The following is a 14,379-nucleotide window of genomic DNA, read 5'->3' on the forward strand; positions in this document are numbered from 1 at the left end:
TTATTTTACTCTTAAAAAGTTATGTTTTCTCCAAATATAATACTATATATCCCTTCTCTTTTCATGTTTATGGTTCCATAGATGATAACCTTAGGGGTTCTGATAATAGTCAAACTAATTTAGTAAGGTTTCCTTTTAATTCATTTTATTGAAGAAGAAAAAAGAAATCTGGGGAACAAGTCCTGTGATCACAATAATTTACTTCTTTTTTTTCTTTTTTTTAATTTTTTTTTCTTAATGGATGGTGAAACAAAATGTACGAGCTTAGAATCAAATATGGACTCTCCCTGGAAGTTGAAATGCCAGTCATAGTGATGCACACAAAAAGATAAACCGCAAATACCAAAAGCTGATTTAAAAGATTGTCTAGAACCACATGGACAGACCAAGAGGGTGCTATGCTAAGTGAAAGAAACCAGACACAAAAAGATAAATACCATAGGATTTCCCTCCTATGTGGAGTCTAAAAAACAAAACAAATGAACAAACAACAACAACAAATACAAATAGACCCACAGATACAGAGAACACACTGGTAGTTGCCAGAGGGAAGACAATGGGGTGGGGGAATGGCTGACATAGGTAAAGGGCTCATGCCTTGAGGCTCATTCTTTCAGTCATGGATAAGTCATGGGGTTGAAGAATACAGTATAAGGAATATAGTCAATTATATTATATTATAATAGCTTTTTACAGTAACAGATGGCAGCTACACTTGCCGTGAGCATTTTGTAATGTATATAATTGTCTGTTCAATATGTTGTACACCAGAAACAATAATCTATTTCAGCTATAGTGCAGTAAAAAATGTTAAAAAAAAGATTATTTAGAATTATCTTTGAGCCTAAAAAGAATATTAAAAACAATGGTAAATATCATTAATATGAGTTTAACCTAGAATTTGGTATGATTTTTAAAATGGGTCATTTAATTGTACAATGTAGAACATAAATCAGTACTTGAGGTAATAGTTAAATTTGCAATGGTGATAAGTTTGCCCTAAAGGTGTACTTACTTTGGTAAGGTAGATGTGCATCTAAGAACACTTCTGTTTCTATATGTGTATGTATATGTGTGTGTGTGTGTGTGTGTGTGTGTGTGTATATATATATATATATATATATATATATATATGGTCTTTGTGTATTACTTTTTAAGGTAACTACACAACACTTCTGAAAATTTCTTTTGAAAAAATGTTGAGAACAGCACTACTAAAGTTTCCTCCAAGGAGACCTGTGCGTCTTGGCACATCATCTTTACGGCTATTGCTTTTATTACTGAGGTAGATTTTCCCAGGGAGAAAGATACTCTAAACTGTTAAAATTCTGAAAGACTGGATACAAAAGCAGGTTTTGTGGGACATGATGACATCGTCACATTCGTAAATGCACACAGAAAGCTATGGTTATGTAGCGAGCAGTCCAGGGCAGACTCTGAAACCTGAGCTTTCAAACTGCTGCCCAGTGGCCTGTGCAGCACAGTTACTTTTGTGTTTTGTTGTTGTTGTTTTGTTTTGTTTTGTTGGCCAATACCGTATGTTAAAAGTAGTTTAATTTCAATAATTTAGTATTGTATAATTCACTTTAAAGTCCAGCTGTTCTGCTTTATCTAAAAAATCAGATATCTAAGACCAAAAAAGGGGTCTGTCCTTCCACAAAGAACCCCGTATCAGTTTAAATTCAGCAGACTTTCCAGTTCACCATTGTCTCTCTGCAAACTTCACTTATTCACTGTATCTTCTTGATCCTGATCATCTCATTCATTTGTCATCCTATCTTTAAACAAGTGTGGCTGCTTCCACTTGATACTGCATGCAGTCTACTACACATACTTGGCACGTGCACATCTTCTCGTTCCCATTCTCTCTTCTACAGCTTAACACAGGTTTTCATCCCACCACAGATATATCTGATTATCTTATCATCTTCATACATCCACTGTTTACAAGCTATTAGCAAAATATGTTTCTGCAGTGTATGCTGGATCGGTGGGTATAGAAAGAGGGATGGGATTTGTTTATTTTGTCCCTCCTTCGATGCTATCATTATCATTATTAAAAGTATTTGCAACTTCAAAATTATCCATACTATCTGATTCCATTATTGCCCATGGTATAATATCAATGAGTTTCCCATCTTAAGACATCTCCGTCTTTTCATCCACAAAAGATTCCTGATTCTCATTTATTCACCCATCTCTGAAACTGGAAAGGGGGGGGAGGGCTTTTCTAGCCATCAATTTGCATGAAAGTTAACGCTCTTTAGAGATATTTTTCTAAGAGGAATATCTTACTGATCATGTGAAATAGGAGACTTTTTACAGTTTTGAAAGTTACACTGCATATTTTATGAGCAGTACTTAAAAACTTGAACCTTTGAACTCCAGCAATAATTTTAAGGGGAAAAGCATTATTTTATAAAGTGATTGTTTAATTGGACAAGAATGCTGATTAAGAAAGAAAAAAGCTCCAACTTACATTTCCATACGTACTTTGAGCCTTTTTTGTTTTCTGAAAATTCTTAAAGGAGATACTTATTTATATCAGTTCCTATTACTTTTTCTATTTCAACAAAAAATATTAAAATAGCATTATGTGGTTTATGTTCACTTATTTTTAGTGACTTTTCTATGAGGATCCATATTTTTCTTTTTTTAAATGTTTATTTTAGATACGGAGAGAGACAGAGCATGAGTGGGGAAGGGATGGAGAGAGGAGACACAGAATCTGAAGCAGGCTCCAGGCTCTGAGCTATCAGCACAAAGTCTGATGTGGGGCTCAAACTCATGAACTGTGAGATCATGATCTGAGCCAAAGTCAGACACTTAACCAACTTAGCCACTCAAGCACCCCAGAAGATCCATATTAAAAATAATAATAATGTTTATTTTTTGAGAGAGAGAGTGACAGAGCACTAGAGGGAGGGGTATAGAGAGAGGAAACACAGAATCCAAAGCAGGCTCCAGGCTCTGAGCTGTCAGCACAGAGATCTATGGAGGGCTTGAATTCAAGGACCAAGAGATCATGACCTGAGTTTAAGTCCAATGCTTATCCTTAACCTGTGAGCTCTCCAGGTGCCCCTCTATGAAGACCCATATTAAAAATAGACATTATTATAGGTTAAAGAGGGCCCTGCTAATATCGAGGTGCTCAGACATATCGGGGCTTGTTCATTTTATTATTCATAAAGCATAACCTGTGTAAGAGGAAATCATCTAAATTGTGTTTCCCCCTCAAACATAAAGAATGTATTCACCATACTGAGTTACTATTGATAGGGTGGAATTTTACAATTATAATACTGGCTGTCTCTTGTAAGGAATGCTCTGAGACCAGCTAATGGCCTTGTTTTGTGGTTGTGTCCTGCAAATATCCAGCGATTCTGCTAATATGTGTTTATATCCATATGTATTCAATTGGAGGACATTCCTGGAATAACAGTAGCATTCGACAGGATTTAGACACCTGTCACTCATTGTTCCTCCATCCATTACTTCTACGTATTTCTACCGAGTGAATCTGCATATCATCTTCATGCATCTGCTTTTTGTTTTTTAATGTTTATTTATTTATTTTTGAGAGACAGAGAGAGAGAGAGCACAAGTGAGGGAGGGGCAGAGAGAGAGGGAAACATAGAATCCGAAGCAGCCTCCAGGGTCTGAGCTGTCAGCCCAGAGCCTGATGTGGGGCTCCAACTCATGAACCGTGAGATCATGGCCTGAGCTGAAGTCAGACACTTAACCGACTGAATCACCCTGGTGCCCCACATCTTCCTTTTAAAATATGTCAATAGTGGGGCACCTGGGTGGCTCAGTCGGTTAAGCATCTGACTTTGGCTCAGGTCATGATCTCATAGTTCTGAGTTTGAGCCCCATGTCGGGCTGTGTGCTGACAGCTCAGAGCCTGGAGCCTGCTTTAGATTCTGTCTCCCTCTTTCTCTGTCCCTCTGCTGCTCGGTCTCACTTTCAAAAACGAATAAACATTAAAACATTTTTAAGAAATTTAAAAACATTGAAAAATAAAACATGTCAATAGGTCACTATGACTATATACAATACACAAAAATAAACAAAAAAAACTTTTTAGACTAGATTTTCTGGTCCCATATGATTTGATTTGTAATATATTCTTTCAGGTTGTCACCTGCTAATCCACTATGTTGGCTCTATCGTAGGTAATTATTTTTTATCCTTTTTCTCTATTTTTTAATCTTATTTCTCCTACCTGAGTGCTTTCGCCCCCTTCCTTTTTCTCATCTGGATCTTGTTTGACTTCAAGGCCCTGAGGAAGTTCCACTATATTCATGAAATAATTCATTTTTGACACGCTACTTGTCAGAGACACTCCATCCACACTCCTGTTGAAGAACCACCTTACTCCTTTTTTATTCCACACACTATTGTTTACTATGTTTTAACTTATATATATTTTATTCTCCAACCTAGTAATTATTAAATGGGTGCTAATAAAAAAAAACTACAGTGTCTTTACAATATATTGATGCCATAATTTAATTTGTATTCAGCACAATAGTTAAATATTTAAAACTTTACATTCTCAGTTTAATGCTGTGATTTGCAAATGTCCAAATATTAAAAGTATTTTAAACCTTCTATCTCTTTCCAGCCCTTCCAAGGCACATATAAATTATATAAATTTAGATATAAAATGGTATCATGATTATTTTTCTAGTCTCTAGCAAAATTATTGCTTGCCAGAACTTCTGTATGATCAAATAAAACTTGGCATTACATTAGAATTATAGTCTCTTTGGGAAAGATCATAATGACCTTGATGGATTTTTTAGCATAAATGAAGGACTTACAGTTGCTTTTCTAAGTCAAATTATTCATCTTCACACTTTTGGCAGTCGAGTAGATTGAACACTTCCATAATCATATAGATTTATAAGATAAAAGGCTTAAAATAATTGCATCAAAATAAAGCATAAAATATTTCTTTAAAAACCACTTATTTATGTGTCTTTCCCTGTTACACATTATTTGAATTTTACTATTTTAAGATGATTTTTTTTTTTAGTTTTTAAATTTATTTTGATAAAGAGAATGCAAGCAGGGGAGTGGCATAGAGAGAGGGCGATAGAGAATCCCAAGCAGGCTCTGTGCTAGCCACATGGAGCCTAATGTAGGGCTCAATCTCAACAACCATGAGATCATGACCTGAGCTTAGTTGACTGAGCTGACCACGTGCCCCTAAGATGGTATTCCTGCAGATACTTCAGGTATAAATTTCATTGGTAATTTATTAGTATAAAGAAGAAAAGCACAAAGTGAAATTAAACAGAACAGTCTACCATTTGTCAAATTAGGAAAGTGTGTCTAGGGGCGCCTGGGTGGCGCAGTCGGTTAAGCGTCCGACTTCAGCCAGGTCACGATCTCGCGGTCCGTGAGTTCGAGCCCCGCGTCGGGCTCTGGGCTGATGGCTCAGAGCCTGGAGCCTGTTTCCGACTCTGTGTCTCCCTCTCTCTCTGCCCCTCCCCCGTTCATGCTCTGTCTCTCTCTGTCCCAAAAATAAATAAACGTTGAAAAAAAAAAAAATTAAAAAAAAAAAAAAAAAGGAAAGTGTGTCTAACAATTTTAGTGATAGTACTATCATACTCAAAATGTTTACCGTTGGCCGCATTTTTATCACATCAAACATACAGATTTAGTTCTTAACAGAATTTTCCAGTTTAAAGTTATGATACATGAGGTTGTTCTGATTCAGTTTGCCGAGGACCTTACCTAAAATATTATACAAAGACAGTACAGAGAACTATGTACAGTTTGTGGCTTTTGTACCTTCACTGACAATAATCAGCAACTTTATGATCCCTGGTCAGCATGTACATAATGTGAACTATAAATAAGGCCTAGAAAAGGTCCCGATTCTCTAAGTCCCTTATGATATAAAGAGGGTCGTTGGAAGATGAATTTAATTTTGTGTGTGTTTACTTATATCTCACTTAGAAAATTAGTTAAATCACAAATTTTCTAATCTAATCAAGTTAAATAAAAGTTACTGATAAATTTTATAAAGTATATATATATATATATATATATATATATATATATATATATATATATCTGAATAGTCAAGTAAATGTCCTAAAGGATGTTTCCTATTTTCACCAACTGTATGTAATGAAAAATTATATGCTTTATTAATTGATCACCCCTGGTGTTAATACATGCAGGCTTAGAAGGACAAGTGAAAAATTTAAAGACTACGATTTGACATTTCATTTAACACTTGCAATTATTTTTTAAAATTAAAAGTGTTACGAATCTTTCGTTCTCAATCTGTCACTTATGTAAAAGTTTCTTATTTAAAACCATTATTTCCTACCAAATCTTAGCGATGGCAAAAAGTCAATAAAATAATATGAATAGATTCTAGGACAGTTTTTTTTTTTCAATTAAGGAAACAGGAGGAAGAAAGGGATTTATCAGGAAAAATGAAGTTTGTATATAATTGATCATATCTAAAATAATTACGATCTCATCAGTTTGTGTTTAAATTCTATTTGTTTTCAACCTATAATTTATAATATAGAATGCAGTTTTCTATATATAGGGAATTATTTTAATTTTGTAATTTCTGATTTTAGTACAAAGTTACATTTAGTAATCCAATTTTCAATTTTACTTATCTAAATAAAATATTAGCTCTTTGTTTCTTAAAAACAAATTGGGTGCTTGGTCAAGTTTGCATAGCCCAGAACACAGTATTAATTTGCATGTTTTATTTGTATAGCTGTTTAATTATGGCATATAGCAACCCTGTGCAACTCTAGCACCGATAAACATATTTGTTCGTTCTCCCTTTCTTCTATTCCTATAAATTTGTATGCTCATGATAATTGTTATTATGGTACTCAAAATACAATTAAATATATATTTTACTCTAAAAGGATTTTTACCCTGAAAAGATTGAAAGTTAAGGGAAAACTATTTGAAAATATAGTTATATCATTCTGGTTAGTTCATCTTTTTTTAAGAGAGAGAGAGAGAGAGAATCCAAGTCAGAAAGGGAGGGGCAGAGGAAGAGAAAGGAGAGAGAGAACCACAAGCAGACTCCATGTTCAGCGAGGAGCCCGATCATGACCTGAGCCTAAATCAAGAGTCCGAAGCGTAATGGACTGAGCCACTCAGGTGCCCCTTTGGAGCGCCTGGGTGGCTCAGTCGGTTAAGCATCTGACTTCAGCTCAGATCACGATCTCGTGTGGTTCATTGGTTCCAGCCCCACGTTGAGCTCTGTGCTCACAGCTCAGAGCCTGGAGCCTGCTTCGGATTCTGTGTGTCCCTTTCTCTCTGCCCCTCTCCCACTTGTGCTCTCTCTCTTTCTCTCTCTCTCAAAAAGTAAACACTAAAAAAACTTTTTTGAACAAACTTTTTTTCCTTTTTATTTACTTTTAATTTTTTAAGTTTATTTTTGATAGGGAGAGAGAGAAAGAGAGTGTGGGCTGGGGAGGGGCAGAAAGAGAGAGGGAGAAACAGAACCTCAAGCAGGCTCCTTACTGTCAGTGCAGAGCCCAGTGTGGGGCTCCGTTGTACCAACTGTGGGATCATGACCTGAGCCGAAACCTAGAGTCAGATGCTTAACCAACTGAGCCACCCAGATGCCCCTTTAAACAAACTTCTTACAAGAACTTACTTCAAGACCCAAGAAAATAGATAAAAGTAGTTAGAATTCACTATTTTTGGCCTCTCATTCTTTAGTGTTATTATTTCAGGAAGTGGTTCTGAAGCACAGGAAAACCCTTTTGTACGTGAGATTTCCATGAATACCTGACCCAAAGCAACACTTGGAGAAACGCTGAGTGGTGGTGGCCTCAGACAGTGTTCCCCTTGGTGTGGTCTCGCTGACCCTGTGCCCACTGGACTCTGTGGCCCAGCTCTCTTTTGGGGCATCATCTCCATTCCCGCCCTCAAGGCCTATGCCTGCTGATCCTCATCCCCCTCTTCAGGGTCGATTGGGGAAGTGCCCCTACAAAGCTTACTTAGATTATTGACAGAATTCACTCCTTCCTAGTTGTGTGACTGAGGGCTGCTGTCTGCAGGCCACCCTTGGACACAAGAGGACACCCATGGTTCCAGGTGTGTGTCCCTCTCCACAGGGACATGAGTATTTACAACATGAATATTTGTATCTTCAATCTCAAATGGAAAGTATCTCTCAAAGACTGGGTCCTCTTTTTTTTCTTGTTTTTTTTTTTTGAGATTTTATTTATTTATTTTGAGAGAGAGAGAGAGCAAGTAAGCAGTGGGGGAGGGCACAGAGAGAGAGACAGAGAGAATATCTCAAGCAGGCTCCGTGCTGTCGGCTCAGAGCCTGACATAAGGCTCAAACTCACAAACTGTGAGATCATGACCTGAGCCGAAACCAAGAGTTAGATGCTTAACCAACTGAGCCACCCAGGCACCCAGAGTGGGTCTTCTTTCTGTAATAGGAATGAATCCAGAGGTTGACATCTTACTACCTTTACCATTAACTAATTACCATTAGTTACAAACAAGTCACAGATCTCTCGTGCCCTCTGTGGCGGGGGGCGGGGAGAATCTCACAAGTGCCTGATTCATCGTGGGGCACTCAGGGTGTGAGACTCAGGGTTCACACGCTGTTAGACTGAAAACTGCACACAGACCTTTTCTCATGCATTTATTAATTCATTTATTTTCTCTCATACTCCTGTGGTCTCTGCATCTTAGAAAATTCACCGCCCAGAATCAGCACCCAATAAACACACAGTAAATTTTTAAGCTAAATGCTCTTTAATATTCTTCTTCTTTTTAAAATTTTTTTTTCTTTTTTTCAACGTTTTTTTTTTTTTTTTTTTTTTTATTTTTGGGACAGAGAGAGACAGAGCATGAACGGGGGAGGGGCAGAGAGAGAGGGAGACACAGAATCGGAAACAGGCTCCAGGCTCCGAGCCATCAGCCCAGAGCCCGACGCGGGGCTCGAACTCACGGACCGCGAGATCGTGACCTGGCTGAAGTCGGACGCTTAACCGACTGCGCCACCCAGGCGCCCCAATTCTTCTTCTTTTTATATTGATCACATTTTCATCTGTTTTCTTATGGAAAAATAAAATGGATTTTATCATCCTCACTTAATTTTTTTTTTATTTTTTTTTCAGAGACAGAGAGAGAGAGAGAGAGAGAGAAGGGCAGAGGGGGAGAGAGACTCTAAAGCAGCCTCCACGTCCAGCATGAAGCCTGATGTGGGGCTTGGTCTTCCGAACCGTGAGATCATGTCCTGAGCCAGAATCAAGACTCAGACACTCAACTGCTTAACTGATTGAGCCACCCAGGCATCCCCTATTGTCCTAATTTTGAACTGAGTCTCACAGTTTTCATTCTTTTATCATTCATAGGCCAAAGAAATGGTAGTGCTAGGAATGTGTCACGAGTCTCTCTCATCTCAAAGCCTGGACTTTTTCTCATAGTACCTCAAAAAGTCACTGACATTTTCACACTTTAAGTTTTAATCTCTCTTGGCTGACTTTATACTTTGATTTTTGTTTACCCCTAAGAAGATGATAATTGATTTATTAGCTTGATTTTGGGGTGTTTAACCTGCACCAAACAAAAATACCAGCCATAATCTGTTTCCTGTGGCAGTGAATGACATTACGCAGAACTCCTCTTTAAATTTTCTTTTAAAATCATGCAGGCACTTACCTGAGCTTTAAAACTTGGTTTTAAATGTACTTGGTTATATTCGTTAAGTTAAACACCCTGTAGATGAATTAAAGCTTGGGCTTGTCCCATTTCAGAACGCTTGCTGGCTCCTTTCAATGTAAGTGTTTTTCCCGTTATTTTTCTCAGAAATTGTGGGATAAGAATATCCTTATGTCCAAGACTAGTATTTAGATGATAGTTGAGAAAACATAGATTAAATGGAAATCACTTTACATTGGGAATTAAATTTAATATTTCCATAATTTGGAATCATTTTACTGAAGTACTTTGAAATGACTACTAAGCAAAAACATATGCAATAAGGTGCTGGCTCAATAGCAAAGGCATCATAGGAAGCTAATGTCGTTTATTTCTGCAGTAGAGGCAGTGTTTCTGACATCGCTCTAAATATATAGTAAATTTGTATTGAGTAAATGCATGTGTAAACACTAGGAATACCCAGTATAATAGCAATAGTGAATATAAGTATTGAAGTCCGCTCTCTTTTAAAATTTTTACTTACGTCACCGAATATGGCTAGAGTATTAACATATGCTTTGCACATACCACTGATTAAATTGAGTATTGGCTTTTCTAGGTGGATTTTTTTTTAATTTGCTTTTAATGTCTGTTTATTTTTGAGAGAGAGGGAGAGAGAGAGAGAGAGAGAGGGAGAGAGTAAGAGCACGTGCGAGGGTGGGGCACAGGGCAAGGGAGACACAGAATATGAAGCAGGCTCCAGGTTGCGAGCTGTCAGCACAGAGCCCCATGCGGGGCTTGACCCACGAACCATGAGACCATGACATGAGTAGAAGTCGGACACTTAACTGACTGACCCACCCAGGCGCCCAAAGGTGGATACAATTTTTAAGTGGAAATTAAATAGACTAACTATATTTGTCAGTAATTTGCGTCTATTTTTTATTGAATCTTAATTCACACACAATGTTATATTAGTTTCGGATGTACCTTGTATTGATGGAACAGTTCTATACATGACTCAGTCAATGCTCACCACGATAAGTGTAGTCCTCGTCTGTCACCATTCATTATTTCAATATTATTGACTGTATTCCCCATACTGTACTTTCAACCTCCTTGACTTATTTATTTTATTACTGGAACTTTCTGCTTCTTAATTTTTTTTTTTATCTATTTTGCCCATCTATCTACCCACCTCCCGTCTGGCAACCAACAGTTTGTTCACTGTATTTAAGAGTCTGCTTTGTTTTTTAGATTTCATATATAAGTGAAATCATAATGACATTTATCGTTCTTTGTCTTATTTCACTTAGCGTAACATACTCTATGTGCATTCATGTTGTCACAAATGGCAAGCTCTCATTGTTTTATATAGCTTTGTAATACTTTGTTGTATATATACCATACCTTTTTGGTCTGTTCATCTATCGGTGGGCACTTGAGCAGCTTCCATATATTGTTTATTGTAAATAATGCTGCGATAGGCATAGGGGTGCATGTATCTTTTTGAATTAGTGGTTTTGTTTTCTTTGGGTAAATATCCAGTAACGGACATATTGTGGTTCTATTTTTCTAGTTTTTAAGGAATCTCCATATTATTTTCTGCAGTGGTTGCACAAATTTACATTCCCACCATCAGTGCATGAAGGTCGCCTTTTCTACACATCCTCATCTACAGTTGTTACTTGTCAACTTTTTCATTTTAACCCTCTGAGTAGTGTAAAGTGATATTCCTTTGTGGCTCTGATATGCATTTCCTTGATGATTACTGATATTGAACACTGTTCCATGTGTCTGTTGGCCATCTGGATGTCTTCTTTGGAGAAACGTCTGTTCATGTATTCTGCCCAGTTTTTAAATTATATGTGTGTGTGTGTGTGTGTGTGTGTGTGTGTGTGTGTGTGTGTTTGGTGTTGGTTTTTTTTTTTTGTGAGGTTTTTTTTTTAACATTTCGGATGTTAACACTTTATCAGATATATCATTTCCAACTATCTTCTCCCACTCATTAGGTTGCCTTTTAGTTTTGTTGATTGTTTCCTTCACTGTACAAAAGTTTTGTTTTTCTTCAATGTAGTCCCAATAGTTTTTTGCTTTTGTTTCCCTTGCCTCAGGAGACATATCTAGAAAAATGTTCCTAAGGGTGATGTCCAAGCTACGACCGACTATATTTTCTTTTAGGAGTTTTATTATTTCATGTCTCCCATTTAAGTCTTTCATCCATTTTGAGTTTATTTTTGTTATGGTGTAAGATTGGAATCACAAAAGACCCTGAATAGCTAAAATAATCTTGAGAAAAAAGAACAAAGGGAGAGGTATCACAATCCCAGATTTTAAGACATACTTTAGTGATTTAGTAATCAAAACATTATGGTACTGACATAGAAATAGACATATAGATCAACAGAACAGGATAAAGATAGTAGAAGTAATTTGTTTTCTTGAGAAGAAGTATTACCCCAAAAAACAACCAATGTCATTTTTCTAATATAGATCTTTATGATTGAAACTAACATTTAAAAAAGGATAGACCCCTACAGACATGTTAAGGTACTGATTGAAATTTCCACAAGTCCAGCAAAATTTGTAGAAGAAATATTTCTAAATTTGGACTCTCCTTATATACATCATGTAGTTCCAGGTAAGGTAGTTTGAGTTAAAACAGTCTCACTTAATGCTTACAACTATTGAGTACGTATTTAAAATGTTTAAAACTGAGATGCAACACATTGTCTATGAACAATTGCAGCGATTACAAGATTAGCTCTCGTGGATTTATTTTCTTCCCCATTTTGAAATTATTTTTATCAACTTTATTTTATTCCACCATAGTGAAAACGCATGTACACACATACACACAGAGAAACAAATACACATATAAATAAATAAACATTTTTTTTTAGTTTTTATATAATTCCAGTTGGTTAACATATAGTATAATATTAGTTTCAGGTGGACAATATACTCAACACTTCCATACATTGCCCTGTGCTAATCATGACAGGTGCACGCCTTAATTCCCATACCCCCCCACCCCCCACCCCCGGTGACCATCAATTTGTTCTCTATAGTTAAGAGTCTGTTTCTTGGTTTGCACTCTGTTTCTCTCTCTCTCTTTCTTTCTCTTTCTCTTTTCGCCTTTGATCATTTGTTTTGTTTCCTAAATTCCACATGTGAGTGAAATCTTTTGGCATTTGTTTTTCTCAGACTGACTTCTCTTAGCGTAATACACTCTAGCTCCAATCACACTGTTGCAAATGGCAAGACGTGATCCTTTTTGATGGCTGAGTAATATACCATATCCTTTTTAGCCAGTCTTCAGTTAGATGATGCACATTTGAGCTCTCTCCATAGTTTGGCTATTGTTAATAGTGCTACTGTAAACATTGGGGTACATGTATCCCTTCAAATTAGTATTTTTATGTCCTTTGGATAAATACCTAGTAGTGCAATTGCTGGATGGTAGGGCAGCTTTATTTTTAGCTTTTTGAGGAACCTTGATACTAAATAAATGTACATTTGCAGATAGAGAGCCAAGGCGCACTCAGACATGGAGGTGTATCAACAACCTATAGAGTCTAGCAAAGGTCAGGTAAGCCTGGTCTGTCTGGGCCAGGCTGAAGGGCTGGCTTAGATTATAATGCCCAGTGAAAACAAAGTTGTTTTCCTACCTTTACATAGAATTGGCTACAGGCTGGCTATTTCTTTCCTTGAAACAGAATTCAACCTTTGACTAAAAAAAATAATAATAAATGAAAGATAATATCAATGTTTAGGTAGCTAGCTATATGTAGTATAAATTTAATGGTTTTATTTATTTTTGAAGGTGAGAGAGAGAGACAGAGCATGAGCGGGGGAGGAGCGGAGAGAGAGGGAGACACAGAATTCGAAGCAGGCTCCAGGCTCTAAGTTGTCGGCACAGACGCGGGGCTCCAACTCACGAACTGTGAAATCATGACTTGAGCCGAAGTCAGACACTTAACCGACTGAGCCACCCAGGAGCCCCCTGTAGTATAAATTTAAATAAAACATAAGTGTATCTCTTTCTATAGATATCATGTTTAAACTATAATGTAAATTTACATAAATATATATAAATACATAAAATGTAATATATCTATAATATACATGCAAAATATTTAATTATATTTTCTGTATTATATAGGTATGTTTTATAAACAAAATGTATGGAAATATTTTTTTTTAATTTTTTTTAACGTTTATTTATTTTTGAGACAGAGAGAGACAGAGCATGAACGGGGGAGGGTCAGAAAGAGGGAGACACAGAATCTGAAACAGGCTCCAGGCTCCGAGCGGTCAGCACAGAGCCCGACGCGGGGCTCGAACTCACGGACCGCGAGATCATGACCTGAGCCGAAGTCGGCCGCTCAACCGACTGAGCCACCCAGGTGCCCCTGGAAATATTTAATATAAGGTTAACTATAAACAAATACATTATAGGTATTTAATATACATGTATACATAATTTGTAATAAGAGAAAACATACAACATGATCTAAAAAGAAGGAAAATATGAAAGAATCTTTAAAAGTTTATGTTTTTTTAAGTTTATGTTACAAAGAAAAAAGAGAAATGAAGGCTGATTCATCACGTCATGCTTAGGGGTGATAAGTGTTCTCTGTAGCGATGCAAACATTCTTGGTGTTTCCCGCCATGGTGAGATGGAAGGAAGGTTTCCAACCAGTCAGCTAAGGA

Source organism: Lynx rufus, unplaced genomic scaffold (genome assembly GCF_022079265.1).
Source record: "Lynx rufus isolate CCGP_SWC_20201006 ecotype Redwood Valley unplaced genomic scaffold, mLynRuf1.p SCAF_25, whole genome shotgun sequence".
In the NCBI taxonomy this organism is placed as follows: domain Eukaryota; kingdom Metazoa; phylum Chordata; class Mammalia; order Carnivora; family Felidae; genus Lynx; species Lynx rufus.